This window comes from Tasmannia lanceolata, unplaced genomic scaffold, assembly GCF_043159265.1.
Source record: "Tasmannia lanceolata isolate RefF3 unplaced genomic scaffold, GAP_Taslan_0.1 ptg000034l, whole genome shotgun sequence".
NCBI lineage: Eukaryota > Viridiplantae > Streptophyta > Magnoliopsida > Canellales > Winteraceae > Tasmannia > Tasmannia lanceolata.
Window position 1 is genome coordinate 1,157,328 of NW_027518711.1, and position 17,232 is coordinate 1,174,559.

A 17,232-nucleotide genomic window follows, 5' to 3' on the forward strand; every position below is an offset into this window, starting at 1 on the left:
ATTGTAAGTGCAATAGTGGTGAAATTTCTACCAATTGGAGGTCTTCAAATTCTCTTTCAGTGGAAAAAATCTCATTTAAGATTAGGTGGGGTGAGAGCGTTTTGGTCCATTTTTTAAAGTGTGCGAAACGTCACCCAAAATTAAAACATCCATAACTCTCTCATTTTAAGTCCAAAAGTGGTGAAATTTCTACCAATCGGAGGTCCTAAGATTCTATTTCAGGGAAAGAAATCTCATTCCAAAATTTGTTGGGATGAGAGTTGTAGTCCATTTTATAAAGTGTGTGCGAAAAGTCACCCAAAATTAAAACCTCTATAACTCTCTCACTTTAAGTCCAAAAGTGGTGAAATTTCTGCCTATCAGAGGTCTTCAAATTTTCTTCCAGGGGAGAGAGATCTCGTTTCAAAATTCATTGGGGTGAGAGGGTTGTAGTCCGTTTTATAAATAGTGTGTGTTAAATGACACCAAAATTAAAACCTCCATAACTCTCTCATTTTAAGTGCAAAAGTGGTGAAATTTCTACCAATTGGAGGTCTTCAAATTCTCTTTCAATGGAAAAAATCTTGGTTAAGATTTAGTGGGGTGGGAGCGTTTTGGCCCATTTTATAATGAGTGCGAAACGTCACCCAAAATTTAAACCTTCACAACTCTTTCATTTTAGGTTCAAAAGTGGTGAAATTTCTACCAATCGGAGGTCTTCAAATTCTCTTTCAGGGGAAAGAAATCTCGTTTCAAAATTTGTTGGGGTGAGAGAGTTGTAGTCCATTTTGTAAAGGGTGTTCGAAACGTCACCCAAAATTAAAAGCACCATAAGTCTCATTTTAAGTCCAAAAGTGGTGAAATTTCTACCAACTGGATGTCTTCAAATTCTCTTTTTTGTCCATTTTATAAAGAGTGTGTGAAACGTCACCCAAAATTAAAACCTCAATAAGTCTCGCCTTTTAAGTCCAAATGTGGTGAAGTTTCTTCCAATCGGAGGTCCTAAGATTCCATTTCAGGGGAAAGAAATCTCATTCCAAAATACATTGGGGTGAGAGAGTTGTAGTCTGTTTTATAAAGAGTGTGTTAAACATCACCCAAAATTAAAACCTCCATAACTCTCTCATTTTAAGTGCAAAAGTGGTGAAATTTCTACCAATTGGAGGTCTTCAAATTCTCTTTCAATGGAAAAAACCTCATTTAAGATTAGGTGGGATGAGAGCGTTTTGGTCCATTTTTTTAAGAGTGCGAAACGTCACCCAAAATTAAAACCTCCATAACTCTCGCATTTTAGGTCCAAAAGTGGTGAAATTTCTACCAATCGGAGGTCCTAAGATTCTATTTCAGGGAAAGAAATCTCATTTCAAAATTTGTTGGGATGAGAGTTGTAGTCCATTTTATAAAGAGTGTGCGAAACGTCACCCAAAATTAAAACCACCATAACTCTCGCATTTTAAGTCCAAAAGTGGTGAAATTTCTACCAATCGGAGGTCCTAATATTCTATTTCAGGGACAGAAATCTGATTTCAAAATTTGTTGGGATGAGAGTTGTAGTCCATTTTATAAAGTCTGTGCGGAACGTCACCCAAAATTAAAACCTCTATAACTCTCTCTCACTTTAAGTCCAAAAGTCGTGAAATTTCTACCAATCGGAGGTCTTCAAATTTCTTTCAGGGGAGAGAAATCTCGTTTCAAAATTCACTGGGGTGAGAGAGTTGTAGTCCGTTTTATAAAGAGTGTGTTAAATGTCACCAAAAATTAAAATCTTCATAACTCTCTCATTTTAATTGCAAAAGTGGTGAAATTTCTACAAATTGGAGGTCTTCAAATTCTATTTCAATCGAAAAAATCTCATTTAAAATTAGCGGGGGCGAGAGCGTTTTGGTCCATTTTATAAAGAGTGTGAAACGTCACCCAAAATTAAAACCTCCATAACTCTCGCATTTTAATTCCAAAAGTGGTGAAATTTCTACCAATCGGAGGTCTTCAAATTCTCTTTCAGGAGAGAGAAATCTCGTTTCAAAATTCATTGGGGTGAGTGAGTTGTAGTCCGTTTTATAAAGAGTTAAACGTCACCAAAATTAAAACCTCCATAAGTTTCGCATTTTAAGTGCAAAAGTGGTGAAATTTATTGCAATGTGAGGTTTTCAAATTCTCTTTCAATGGAAGAAATCTTGTTTAAGATTAGGTGGGCTGGGACTGTTTTGGCGCATTTTATAAAGAGTGCGAAACGTCACCCAAAATTAAAACCTCCACAACTCTAGCATTTTAAGTCCAAAAGTGGTGCAATTTCTACCAATCGGAGGTCCTAAGATTCTATTTCAGGGAAAGAAATCTCATTTCAAAATTTATTGGGAAAGAACTCTCTCTCACTTTAAGTAAAAAATGGGTGAAATTTCTACCAATTGGATGTCTTCAAATTCTCTTTCAACGGAAAAAATCTCATTTAAAAATTCGGTGGGATGAGGGACTTTTTGTCCATTTTATAAAGAGTGTGTGAAACATCACCCAAAATTAAAAGCACCATAACTCTCTCATTTTAAGTCCAAAAGTGTTGAAATTTCGACCAATCGGAGGTCCAAAGATTCTATTTCAGGGGAAAGAAATCTCATTTCAAAATTTGTTGGGATGAGCGAGTTATAGTCCATTTTATAAAGAGTGTGTGCCACGTCACCCAAAATAAAAACCTCTATAACTCTCTCTCTCACTTTATGTCCAAAAGTGGTTAAATTTCTACCAATCGGAGGTCTTCAAATTCTCTTTCAGGGGACAGAAATCACGTTTCAAAATTCATTGGTGTTAGAGAGTTGTAGTCTGTTTTATAAAGAGTGTGTTAAACGTCGCCAAAAATTAAAACCTCCATAACTCTCTGATTTTAAGTGCAAAAGTGGTAAAATTTCTACCAATTGGAGGTCTTCAAATTCTCTTTCAATGGAAAAAATCTCATTCAAGATTAGCGGGGGTGAGAGCGTTTCGGTCCACTTTATAAAAAGAGCGAAACGTCACCCAAAATTAAAACCTCCATAAGTCTCTCATTTTAGCTTCAAAAGCGGTGAAATTTCTACCAATAGGAGGTCTTCAAATTCTCTTTTACCGGAAAAAAATCTCATTTAAAAATTCGGTGGGATGACGGAGTTTTTTTCCATTTTATAAAGAGTGTGTGAAACGTCACTCAAAATTAAAACCTCAATAAGTCTCGCCTTTTAAGTCTAAAAGTGGTGAAATTTCTACCAATCGGTGGTCTTAAGATACCATTTCAGGGGAAGGAAATCTCATTCCAAAATTCATTGCGGTGAGAGAGTTGTAGTCCGGTTTATAAAGAGTGTGATAAACATCACCAAAAATTAAAACCTCCATAACTCTCTCATTTTAAGTGCAAAAGTGGTGAAATTTCTACCAATTGGAGGTCTTCAAATTCTCTTTCAGTGGAAAAAATCTCATTTAAGATTAGGTGGGGTGAGAGCGTTTTGGTCCATTTTTTAAAGTGTGCGAAACGTCACCCAAAATTAAAACCTCCATAACTCTCTAATTTTAAGTCCAAAAGTGGTGAAATTTCTACCAATCGGAGGTCCTAAGATTCTATTTCAGGGAAAGAAATCTCATTTCAAAATTTGTTGGGATGAGAGTTGTAGTCCATTTTATAAAGAGTGTGCGAAACGTCAACCAAAATTAAAACCTCTATAACTCTCTCACTTTAAGTCCAAAAGTGGTGAAATTTCTACCAATCGGAATTCTTCAAATTTTCTTTCAGGAGAGTGAAATCTCGTTTCACAATTCATTGGGGTGAGAGAGTTGTATTCCGTTTTATAAAGTGTGTTAAACATCACCCAAAATTAAAACCTCCATAACTCTCTCATTGTAAGTGCAATAGTGGTGAAATTTCTACCAATTGGAGGTCGTCAAATTCTCTTTCAGTGGAAAAAATCTCATTTAAGATTAGGTGGGGTGAGAGCGTTTTGGTCCATTTTTTAAAGTGTGCGAAACGTCACCCAAAATTAAAACCTCCATAACTCTCTCATTTTAAGTCTAAAAGTGGTGAAATTTCTACCAATCGGAGGTCCTAAGATTCTATTTCAGGGAAAGAAATCTCATTCCAAAATTTGTTGGGATGAGAGTTGTAGTCCATTTTATAAAGTGTGTGCGAAAAGTCACCCAAAATTAAAACCTCTATAACTCTCTCACTTTAAGTCCAAAAGTGGTGAAATTTCTGCCTATCAGAGGTCTTCAAATTTTCTTCCGGGGAGAGAAATCTCGTTTCAAAATTCATTGGGGTGAGAGGGTTGTAGTCCGTTTTATAAATAGTGTGTGTTAAATGACACCAAAATTAAAACCTCCATAACTCTCTCATTTTAAGTGCAAAAGTGGTGAAATTTCTACCAATTGGAGGTCTTCAAATTCTCTTTCAATGGAAAAAATCTTGGTTAAGATTTAGTGGGGTGGGAGCGTTTTGGCCCTTTTTATAATGAGTGCGAAACGTCACCCAAAATTTAAACCTTCACAACTCTTTCATTTTAGGTTCAAAAGTGGTGAAATTTCTACCAATCGGAGGTCTTCAAATTCTCTTTCAGGGGAAAGAAATCTCGTTTCAAAATTTGTTGGGGTGAGAGAGTTGTAGTCCATTTTGTAAAGGGTGTTCGAAACGTCACCCAAAATTAAAAGCACCATAAGTCTCATTTTAAGTCCAAAAGTGGTGAAATTTCTACCAACTGGATGTCTTCAAATTCTCTTTTTTGTCCATTTTATAAAGAGTGTGTGAAACGTCACCCAAAATTAAAACCTCAATAAGTCTCGCCTTTTAAGTCCAAATGTGGTGAAGTTTCTTCCAATCGGAGGTCCTAAGATTCCATTTCAGGGGAAAGAAATCTCATTCCAAAATACATTGGGGTGAGAGAGTTGTAGTCTGTTTTATAAAGAGTGTGTTAAACATCACCCAAAATTAAAACCTCCATAACTCTCTCATTTTAAGTGCATAAGTGGTGAAATTTCTACCAATTGGAGGTCTTCAAATTCTCTTTCAATGGAAAAAACCTCATTTAAGATTAGGTGGGGTGAGAGCGTTTTGGTCCATTTTATTAAGAGTGCGAAACGTCACCCAAAATTAAAACCTCCATAACTCTCGCATTTTAGGTCCAAAAGTGGTGAAATTTCTACCAATCGGAGGTCCTAAGATTCTATTTCAGGGATAGAAATCTCATTTCAAAATTTGTTGGGATGAGAGTTGTAGTCCATTTTATAAAGAGTGTGCGAAACGTCACCCAAAATTAAAACCACCATAACTCTCGCATTTTAAGTCCAAAAGTGGTGAAATTTCTACCAATCGGAGGTCCTAAGATTCTATTTCAGGGACAGAAATCTGATTTCAAAATTTGTTGGGATGAGAGTTGTAGTCCATTTTATAAAGTCTATGCGGAACGTCACCCAAAATTAAAACCTCTATAACTCTCTCTCACTTTAAGTCCAAAAGTCGTGAAATTTCTACCAATCGGAGGTCTTCAAATTTCTTTCAGGGGAGAGAAATCTCGTTTCAAAATTCACTGGGGTGAGAGAGTTGTAGTCCGTTTTATAAAGAGTGTGTTAAATGTCACCAAAAATTAAAATCTTCATAACTCTCTCATTTTAATTGCAAAAGTGGTGAAATTTCTACCAATTGGAGGTCTTCAAATTCTCTTTCAATGGAAAAAATCTTGGTTAAGATTTAGTGGGGTGGGAGCGTTTTGGCCCTTTTTATAATGAGTGCGAAACGTCACCCAAAATTTAAACCTTCACAACTCTTTCATTTTAGGTTCAAAAGTGGTGAAATTTCTACCAATCGGAGGTCTTCAAATTCTCTTTCAGGGGAAAGAAATCTCGTTTCAAAATTTGTTGGGGTGAGAGAGTTGTAGTCCATTTTGTAAAGGGTGTTCGAAACGTCACCCAAAATTAAAAGCACCATAAGTCTCATTTTAAGTCCAAAAGTGGTGAAATTTCTACCAACTAGATGTCTTCAAATTCTCTTTTTTGTCCATTTTATAAAGAGTGTGTGAAACGTCACCCAAAATTAAAACCTCAATAAGTCTCGCCTTTTAAGTCCAAATGTGGTGAAGTTTCTTCCAATCGGAGGTCCTAAGATTCCATTTCAGGGGAAAGAAATCTCATTCCAAAATACATTGGGGTGAGAGAGTTGTAGTCTGTTTTATAAAGAGTGTGTTAAACATCACCCAAAATTAAAACCTCCATAACTCTCTCATTTTAAGTGCAAAAGTGGTGAAATTTCTACCAATTGGAGGTCTTCAAATTCTCTTTCAATGGAAAAAACCTCATTTAAGATTAGGTGGGGTGAGAGCGTTTTGGTCCATTTTATTAAGAGTGCGAAACGTCACCCAAAATTAAAACCTCCATAACTCTCGCATTTTAGGTCCAAAAGTGGTGAAATTTCTACCAATCGGAGGTCCTAAGATTCTATTTCAGGGAAAGAAATCTCATTTCAAAATTTGTTGGGATGAGAGTTGTAGTCCATTTTATAAAGAGTGTGCGAAACGTCACCCAAAATTAAAACCACCATAACTCTCGCATTTTAAGTCCAAAAGTGGTGAAATTTCTACCAATCGGAGGTCCTAAGATTCTATTTCAGGGACAGAAATCTGATTTCAAAATTTGTTGGGATGAGAGTTGTAGTCCATTTTATAAAGTCTGTGCGGAACGTCACCCAAAATTAAAACCTCTATAACTCTCTCTCACTTTAAGTCCAAAAGTCGTGAAATTTCTACCAATCGGAGGTCTTCAAATTTCTTTCAGGGGAGAGAAATCTCGTTTCAAAATTCACTGGGGTGAGAGAGTTGTAGTCCGTTTTATAAAGAGTGTGTTAAATGTCACCAAAAATTAAAATCTTCATAACTCTCTCATTTTAATTGCAAAAGTGGTGAAATTTCTACAAATTGGAGGTCTTCAAATTCTATTTCAATCGAAAAAATCTCATTTAAAATTAGCCGGGGCGAGAGCGTTTTGGTCCATTTTATAAAGAGTGTGAAACGTCACCCAAAATTAAAACCTCCATAACTCTCGCATTTTAATTTCAAAAGTCGTGAAATTTCTACCAATCGGAGGTCTTCAAATTCTCTTTCAGGAGAGAGAAATCTCGTTTCAAAATTCATTGGGGTGAGTGAGTTGTAGTCCGTTTTATAAAGAGTTAAACGTCACCAAAATTAAAACCTCCATAAGTTTCGCATTTTAAGTGCAAAAGTGGTGAAATTTATTGCAATTTGAGGTTTTCAAATTCTCTTTCAATGGAAGAAATCTTGTTTAAGATTAGGTGGGCTGGGACTGTTTTGGCGCATTTTATAAAGAGTGCGAAACGTCACCCAAAATTAAAAGCTCCACAAATCTAGCATTTTAAGTCCAAAAGTGGTGAAATTTCTACCAATCGGAGGTCCTAAGATTCTATTTCAGGGAAAGAAATCTCATTTCAAAATTTATTGGGAAAGAACTCTCTCTCACTTTAAGTAAAAAATGGGTGAAATTTCTACCAATTGGATGTCTTCAAATTCTCTTTCAACGGAAAAAATCTCATTTAAAAATTCGGTGGGATGAGGGACTTTTTGTCCATTTTATAAAGAGTGTGTGAAACATCACCCAAAATTAAAAGCACCATAACTCTCTCATTTTAAGTCCAAAAGTGTTGAAATTTCTACCAATCGGAGGTCCAAAGATTCTATTTCAGGGGAAAGAAATCTCATTTCAAAATTTGTTGGGATGAGCGAGTTATAGTCCATTTTATAAAGAGTGTGTGCCACGTCACCCAAAATAAAAACCTCTATAACTCTCTCTCTCACTTTATGTCCAAAAGTGGTTAAATTTCTACCAATCGGGGGTCTTCAAATTCTCTTTCAGGGGACAGAAATCACGTTTCAAAATTCATTGGGGTTAGAGAGTTGTAGTCTGTTTTATAAAGAGTGTGTTAAACGTCGCCAAAAATTAAAACCTCCATAACTCTCTGATTTTAAGTGCAAAAGTGGTAAAATTTCTACCAATTGGAGGTCTTCAAATTCTCTTTCAATGGAAAAAATCTCATTCAAGATTAGCGGGGGTGAGAGCGTTTCGGTCCATTTTATAAAAAGAGCGAAACGTCACCCAAAATTAAAACCTCCATAAGTCTCTCATTTTAGCTTCAAAAGCGGTGAAATTTCTACCAATAGGAGGTCTTCAAATTCTCTTTTACCAGAAAAAAATCTCCTTTAAAAATTCGGTGGGATGACGGAGTTTTTTTCCATTTTATAAAGAGTGTGTGAAACGTCACTCAAAATTAAAACCTCAATAAGTCTCGCCTTTTATGTCTAAAAGTGGTGAAATTTCTACCAATCGGTGGTCTTAAGATACCATTTCAGGGGAAGGAAATCTCATTCCCAAATTCATTGCGGTGAGAGGGTTGTAGTCCGGTTTATAAAGAGTGTGATAAACATCACCAAAAATTAAAAGCTCCATAACTCTCTCATTTTAAGTGCAAAAGTGGTGAAATTTCTACCAATTGGAGGTCTTCAAATTCTCTTTCAGTGGAAAAAATCTCATTTAAGATTAGGTGGGGTGAGAGCGTTTTGGTCCATTTTTTAAAGTGTGCGAAACGTCACCCAAAATTAAAACCTCCATAACTCTCTAATTTTAAGTCCAAAAGTGGTGAAATTTCTACCAATCGGAGGTCCTAAGATTCTATTTCAGGGAAAGAAATCTCATTTCAAAATTTGTTGGGATGAGAGTTGTAGTCCATTTTATAAAGAGTGTGCGAAACGTCAACCAAAATTAAAACCTCTATAACTCTCTCACTTTAAGTCCAAAAGTGGTGAAATTTCTACCAATCGGAATTCTTCAAATTTTCTTTCAGGAGAGTGAAATCTCGTTTCACAATTCATTGGGGTGAGAGAGTTGTATTCCGTTTTATAAAGTGTGTTAAACATCACCCAAAATTAAAACCTCCATAACTCTCTCATTGTAAGTGCAATAGTGGTGAAATTTCTACCAATTGGAGGTCTTCAAATTCTCTTTCAGTGGAAAAAATCTCATTTAAGATTAGGTGGGGTGAGAGCGTTTTGGTCCATTTTTTAAAGTGTGCGAAACGTCACCCAAAATTAAAACCTCCATAACTCTCTCATTTTAAGTCCAAAAGTGGTGAAATTTCTACCAATCGGAGGTCCTAAGATTCTATTTCAGGGAAAGAAATCTCATTCCAAAATTTGTTGGGATGAGAGTTGTAGTCCATTTTATAAAGTGTGTGCGAAAAGTCACCCAAAATTAAAACCTCTATAACTCTCTCACTTTAAGTCCAAAAGTGGTGAAATTTCTGCCTATCAGAGGTCTTCAAATTTTCTTCCAGGGGAGAGAAATCTCGTTTCAAAATTCATTGGGGTGAGAGGGTTGTAGTCCGTTTTATAAATAGTGTGTGTTAAATGACACCAAAATTAAAACCTCCATAACTCTCTCATTTTAAGTGCAAAAGTGGTGAAATTTCTACCAATTGGAGGTCTTCAAATTCTCTTTCAATGGAAAAAATCTTGGTTAAGATTTAGTGGGGTGGGAGCGTTTTGGCCCATTTTATAATGAGTGCGAAACGTCACCCAAAATTTAAACCTTCACAACTCTTTCATTTTAGGTTCAAAAGTGGTGAAATTTCTACCAATCGGAGGTCTTCAAATTCTCTTTCAGGGGAAAGAAATCTCGTTTCAAAATTTGTTGGGGTGAGAGAGTTGTAGTCCATTTTGTAAAGAGTGTTCGAAACGTCACCCAAAATTAAAAGCACCATAAGTCTCATTTTAAGTCCAAAAGTGGTGAAATTTCTACCAACTGGATGTCTTCAAATTCTCTTTTTTGTCCATTTTATAAAGAGTGTGTGAAACGTCACCCAAAATTAAAACCTCAATAAGTCTCGCCTTTTAAGTCCAAATGTGGTGAAGTTTCTACCAATCGGAGGTCCTAAGATTCCATTTCAGGGGAAAGAAATCTCATTCCAAAATACATTGGGGTGAGAGAGTTGTAGTCTGTTTTATAAAGAGTGTGTTAAACATCACCCAAAATTAAAACCTCCATAACTCTCTCATTTTAAGTGCAAAAGTGGTGAAATTTCTACCAATTGGAGGTCTTCAAATTCTCTTTCAATGGAAAAAACCTCATTTAAGATTAGGTGGGGTGAGAGCGTTTTGGTCCATTTTTTTAAGAGTGCGAAACGTCACCCAAAATTAAAACCTCCATAACTCTCGCATTTTAGGTCCAAAAGTGGTGAAATTTCTACCAATCGGAGGTCCTAAGATTCTATTTCAGGGAAAGAAATCTCATTTCAAAATTTGTTGGGATGAGAGTTGTAGTCCATTTTATAAAGAGTGTGCGAAACGTCAACCAAAATTAAAACCTCTATAACTCTCTCACTTTAAGTCCAAAAGTGGTGAAATTTCTACCAATCGGAATTCTTCAAATTTTCTTTCAGGAGAGTGAAATCTCGTTTCACAATTCATTGGGGTGAGAGAGTTGTATTCCGTTTTATAAAGTGTGTTAAACATCACCCAAAATTAAAACCTCCATAACTCTCTCATTGTAAGTGCAATAGTGGTGAAATTTCTACCAATTGGAGGTCTTCAAATTCTCTTTCAGTGGAAAAAATCTCATTTAAGATTAGGTGGGGTGAGAGCGTTTTGGTCCATTTTTTAAAGTGTGCGAAACGTCACCCAAAATTAAAACCTCCATAACTCTCTCATTTTAAGTCCAAAAGTGGTGAAATTTCTACCAATCGGAGGTCCTAAGATTCTATTTCAGGGAAAGAAATCTCATTCCAAAATTTGTTGGGATGAGAGTTGTAGTCCATTTTATAAAGTGTGTGCGAAAAGTCACCCAAAATTAAAACCTCTATAACTCTCTCACTTTAAGTCCAAAAGTGGTGAAATTTCTGCCTATCAGAGGTCTTCAAATTTTCTTCCAGGGGAGAGAAATCTCGTTTCAAAATTCATTGGGGTGAGAGGGTTGTAGTCCGTTTTATAAATAGTGTGTGTTAAATGACACCAAAATTAAAACCTCCATAACTCTCTCATTTTAAGTGCAAAAGGGGTGAAATTTCTACCAATTGGAGGTCTTCAAATTCTCTTTCAATGGAAAAAATCTTGGTTAAGATTTAGTGGGGTGGGAGCGTTTTGGCCCATTTTATAATGAGTGCGAAACGTCACCCAAAATTTAAACCTTCACAACTCTTTCATTTTAGGTTCAAAAGTGGTGAAATTTCTACCAATCGGAGGTCTTCAAATTCTCTTTCAGGGGAAAGAAATTTCGTTTCAAAATTTGTTGGGGTGAGAGAGTTGTAGTCCATTTTGTAAAGAGTGTTCGAAACGTCACCCAAAATTAAAAGCACCATAAGTCTCATTTTAAGTCCAAAAGTGGTGAAATTTCTACCAACTGGATGTCTTCAAATTCTCTTTTTTGTCCATTTTATAAAGAGTGTGTGAAACGTCACCCAAAATTAAAACCTCAATAAGTCTCGCCTTTTAAGTCCAAATGTGGTGAAGTTTCTACCAATCGGAGGTCCTAAGATTCCATTTCAGGGGAAAGAAATCTCATTCCAAAATACATTGGGGTGAGAGAGTTGTAGTCTGTTTTATAAAGAGTGTGTTAAACATCACCCAAAATTAAAACCTCCATAACTCTCTCATTTTAAGTGCAAAAGTGGTGAAATTTCTACCAATTGGAGGTCTTCAAATTCTCTTTCAATGGAAAAAACCTCATTTAAGATTAGGTGGGGTGAGAGCGTTTTGGTCCATTTTTTTAAGAGTGCGAAACGTCACCCAAAATTAAAACCTCCATAACTCTCGCATTTTAGGTCCAAAAGTGGTGAAATTTCTACCAATCGGAGGTCCTAAGATTCTATTTCAGGGAAAGAAATCTCATTTCAAAATTTGTTGGGATGAGAGTTGTAGTCCATTTTATAAAGAGTGTGCGAAACGTCAACCAAAATTAAAACCTCTATAACTCTCTCACTTTAAGTCCAAAAGTGGTGAAATTTCTACCAATCGGAATTCTTCAAATTTTCTTTCAGGAGAGTGAAATCTCGTTTCACAATTCATTGGGGTGAGAGAGTTGTATTCCGTTTTATAAAGTGTGTTAAACATCACCCAAAATTAAAACCTCCATAACTCTCTCATTGTAAGTGCAATAGTGGTGAAATTTCTACAAATTGGAGGTCTTCAAATTCTCTTTCAGGGGAAAAAATCTCATTTAAGATTAGGTGGGGTGAGAGCGTTTTGGTCCATTTTTTAAAGTGTGCGAAACGTCACCCAAAATTAAAACCTCCATAACTCTCTCATTTTAAGTCCAAAAGTGGTGAAATTTCTACCAATCGGAGGTCCTAAGATTCTATTTCAGGGAAAGAAATCTCATTCCAAAATTTGTTGGGATGAGAGTTGTAGTCCATTTTATAAAGTGTGTGCGAAAAGTCACCCAAAATTAAAACCTCTATAACTCTCTCACTTTAAGTCCAAAAGTGGTGAAATTTCTGCCTATCAGAGGTCTTCAAATTTTCTTCCAGGGGAGAGAAATCTCGTTTCAAAATTCATTGGGGTGAGAGGGTTGTAGTCCGTTTTATAAATAGTGTGTGTTAAATGACACCAAAATTAAAACCTCCATAACTCTCTCATTTTAAGTGCAAAAGGGGTGAAATTTCTACCAATTGGAGGTCTTCAAATTCTCTTTCAATGGAAAAAATCTTGGTTAAGATTTAGTGGGGTGGGAGCGTTTTGGCCCATTTTATAATGAGTGCGAAACGTCACCCAAAATTTAAACCTTCACAACTCTTTCATTTTAGGTTCAAAAGTGGTGAAATTTCTACCAATCGGAGGTCTTCAAATTCTCTTTCAGGGGAAAGAAATCTCGTTTCAAAATTTGTTGGGGTGAGAGAGTTGTAGTCCATTTTGTAAAGAGTGTTCGAAACGTCACCCAAAATTAAAAGCACCATAAGTCTCATTTTAAGTCCAAAAGTGGTGAAATTTCTACCAACTGGATGTCTTCAAATTTTCTTTTTTGTCCATTTTATAAAGAGTGTGTGAAACGTCACCCAAAATTAAAACCTCAATAAGTCTCGCCTTTTAAGTCCAAATGTGGTGAAGTTTCTACCAATCGGAGGTCCTAAGATTCCATTTCAGGGGAAAGAAATCTCATTCCAAAATACATTGGGGTGAGAGAGTTGTAGTCTGTTTTATAAAGAGTGTGTTAAACATCACCCAAAATTAAAACCTCCATAACTCTCTCATTTTAAGTGCAAAAGTGGTGAAATTTCTACCAATTGGGGGTCTTCAAATTCTCTTTCAATGGAAAAAACCTCATTTAAGATTAGGTGGGGTGAGAGCGTTTTGGTCCATTTTTTTAAGAGTGCGAAACGTCACCCAAAATTAAAACCTCCATAACTCTCGCATTTTAGGTCCAAAAGTGGTGAAATTTCTACCAATCGGAGGTCCTAAGATTCTATTTCAGGGAAAGAAATCTCATTTCAAAATTTGTTGGGATGAGAGTTGTAGTCCATTTTATAAAGAGTGTGCGAAACGTCACCCAAAATTAAAACCACCATAACTCTCGCATTTTAAGTCCAAAAGTGGTGAAATTTCTACCAATCGGAGGTCCTAAGATTCTATTTCAGGGACAGAAATCTGATTTCAAAATTTGTTGGGATGAGAGTTGTAGTCCATTTTATAAAGTCTGTGCGGAACGTCACCCAAAATTAAAACCTCTATAACTCTCTCTCACTTTAAGTCCAAAAGTCGTGAAATTTCTACCAATCGGAGGTCTTCAAATTTCTTTCAGGGGAGAGAAATCTCGTTTCAAAATTCACTGGGGTGAGAGAGTTGTAGTCCGTTTTATAAAGAGTGTGTTAAATGTCACCAAAAATTAAAATCTTCATAACTCTCTCATTTTAATTGCAAAAGTGGTGAAATTTCTACAAATTGGAGGTCTTCAAATTCTATTTCAATCGAAAAAATCTCATTTAAAATTAGCGGGGGCGAGAGCGTTTTGGTCCATTTTATAAAGAGTGTGAAACGTCACCCAAAATTAAAACCTCCATAACTCTCGCATTTTAATTCCAAAAGTGGTGAAATTTCTACCAATCGGAGGTCTTCAAATTCTCTTTCAGGAGAGAGAAATCTCGTTTCAAAATTCATTGGGGTGAGTGAGTTGTAGTCCGTTTTATAAAGAGTTAAACGTCACCAAAATTAAAACCTCCATAAGTTTCGCATTTTAAGTGCAAAAGTGGTGAAATTTATTGCAATTGGAGGTCTTCAAATTCTCTTTCAATGGAAGAAATCCTGTTTAAGATTAGGTGGGCTGGGACTGTTTTGGCGCTTTTTATAAAGAGTGCGAAACGTCACCCAAAATTAAAAGCTCCATAACTCTAGCATTTTAAGTCCAAAAGTGGTGAAATTTCTACCAATCGGGGGTCCTAAGATTCTATTTCAGGGAAAGAAATCTCATTTCAAAATTTATTGGGAAAGAACTCTCTCTCACTTTAAGTAAAAAAGGGGTGAAATTTCTACCAATTGGATGTCTTCAAATTCTCTTTCAACGGAAAAAATCTCATTTAAAAATTCGGTGGGATGAGGGACTTTTTGTCCATTTTATAAAGAGTGTGTGAAACATCACCCAAAATTAAAAGCACCATAACTCTCTCATTTTAAGTCCAAAAGTGTTGAAATTTCTACCAATCGGAGGTCCAAAGATTCTATTTCAGGGGAAAGAAATCTCATTTCAAAATTTGTTGGGATGAGCGAGTTATAGTCCATTTTATAAAGAGTGTGTGCCACGTCACCCAAAATAAAAACCTCTATAACTCTCTCTCTCTCACTTTATGTCCAAAAGTGGTTAAATTTCTACCAATCGGAGGTCTTCAAATTCTCTTTCAGGGGACAGAAATCACGTTTCAAAATTCATTGGGGTTAGAGAGTTGTAGTCTGTTTTATAAAGAGTGTGTTAAACGTCGCCAAAAATTAAAACCTCCATAACTCTCTGATTTTAAGTGCAAAAGTGGTAAAATTTCTACCAATTGGAGGTCTTCAAATTCTCTTTCAATGGAAAAAATCTCATTCAAGATTAGCGGGGGTGAGAGCGTTTCGGTCCATTTTATAAAAAGAGCGAAACGTCACCCAAAATTAAAACCCCCATAAGTCTCTCATTTTAGCTTCAAAAGCGGTGAAATTTCTACCAATAGGAGGTCTTCAAATTCTCTTTTACAGGAAAAAAATCTCATTTAAAAATTCGGTGGGATGACGGAGTTTTTTTCCATTTTATAAAGAGTGTGTGAAACGTCACTCAAAATTAAAACCTCAATAAGTCTCGCCTTTTAAGTCTAAAAGTGGTGAAATTTCTACCAATCGGTGGTCTTAAGATACCATTTCAGGGGAAGGAAATATCATTCCAAAATTCATTGCGGTGAGAGAGTTGTAGTCCGGTTTATAAAGAGTGTGATAAACATCACCAAAAATTAAAACCTCCATAACTCTCTCATTTTAAGTGCAAAAGTGGTGAAATTTCTACCAATTGAAGGTCTTCAAATTCTCTTTCAGTGGAAAAACCTCATTTAAGATTAGGTGGGGTGAGAGCGTTTTGGTCCATTTTTTAAAGTGTGCGAAACGTCACCCAAAATTAAAACCTCCATAACTCTCTAATTTTAAGTCCAAAAGTGGTGAAATTTCTACCAATCGGAGGTCCTAAGATTCTATTTCAGGGAAAGAAATCTCATTTCAAAATTTGTTGGGATGAGAGTTGTAGTCCATTTTATAAAGAGTGTGCGAAACGTCAACCAAAATTAAAACATCTATAACTCTCTCACTTTAAGTCCAAAAGTGGTGAAATTTCTACCAATCGGAATTCTTCAAATTTTCTTTCAGGAGAGTGAAATCTCGTTTCACAATTCATTGGGGTGAGAGAGTTGTATTCCGTTTTATAAAGTGTGTTAAACATCACCCAAAATTAAAACCTCCATAACTCTCTCATTGTAAGTGCAATAGTGGTGAAATTTCTACCAATTGGAGGTCTTCAAATTCTCTTTCAGTGGAAAAAATCTCATTTAAGATTAGGTGGGGTGAGAGCGTTTTGGTCCATTTTTTAAAGTGTGCGAAACGTCACCCAAAATTAAAACCTCCATAACTCTCTCATTTTAAGTCCAAAAGTGGTGAAATTTCTACCAATCGGAGGTCCTAAGATTCTATTTCAGGGAAAGAAATCTCATTCCAAAATTTGTTGGGATGAGAGTTGTAGTCCATTTTATAAAGTGTGTGCGAAAAGTCACCCAAAATTAAAACCTCTATAACTCTCTCACTTTAAGTCCAAAAGTGGTGAAATTTCTGCCTATCAGAGGTCTTCAAATTTTCTTCCAGGGGAGAGAAATCTCGTTTCAAAATTCATTGGGGTGAGAGGGTTGTAGTCCGTTTTATAAATAATGTGTGTTAAATGACACCAAAATTAAAACCTCCATAACTCTCTCATTTTAAGTGCAAAAGTGGTGAAATTTCTACCAATTGGAGGTCTTCAAATTCTCTTTCAATGGAAAAAATCTTGGTTAAGATTTAGTGGGGTGGGAGCGTTTTGGCCCATTTTATAATGAGTGCGAAACGTCACCCAAAATTTAAATCTTCACAACTCTTTCATTTTAGGTTCAAAAGTGGTGAAATTTCTACCAATCGGAGGTCTTCAAATTCTCTTTCAGGGGAAAGAAATCTCGTTTCAAAATTTGTTGGGGTGAGAGAGTTGTAGTCCATTTTGTAAAGAGTGTTCGAAACGTCACCCAAAATTAAAAGCACCATAAGTCTCATTTTAAGTCCAAAAGTGGTGAAATTTCTACCAACTGGATGTCTTCAAATTCTCTTTTTTGTCCATTTTATAAAGAGTGTGTGAAACGTCACCCAAAATTAAAACCTCAATAAGTCTCGCCTTTTAAGTCCAAATGTGGTGAAGTTTCTACCAATCGGAGGTCCTAAGATTCCATTTCAGGGGAAAGAAATCTCATTCCAAAATACATTGGGGTGAGAGAGTTGTAGTCTGTTTTATAAAGAGTGTGTTAAACATCACCCAAAATTAAAACCTCCATAACTCTCTCATTTTAAGTGCAAAAGTGGTGAAATTTCTACCAGTTGGAGGTCTTCAAATTCTCTTTCAGTGAAAAAAATCTCATTTAAGATTAGGTGGGGTGAGAGCGTTTTGGTCCATTTTTTAAAGTGTGCGAAACGTCACCCAAAATTAAAACCTCCATAACTCTCTAATTTTAAGTCC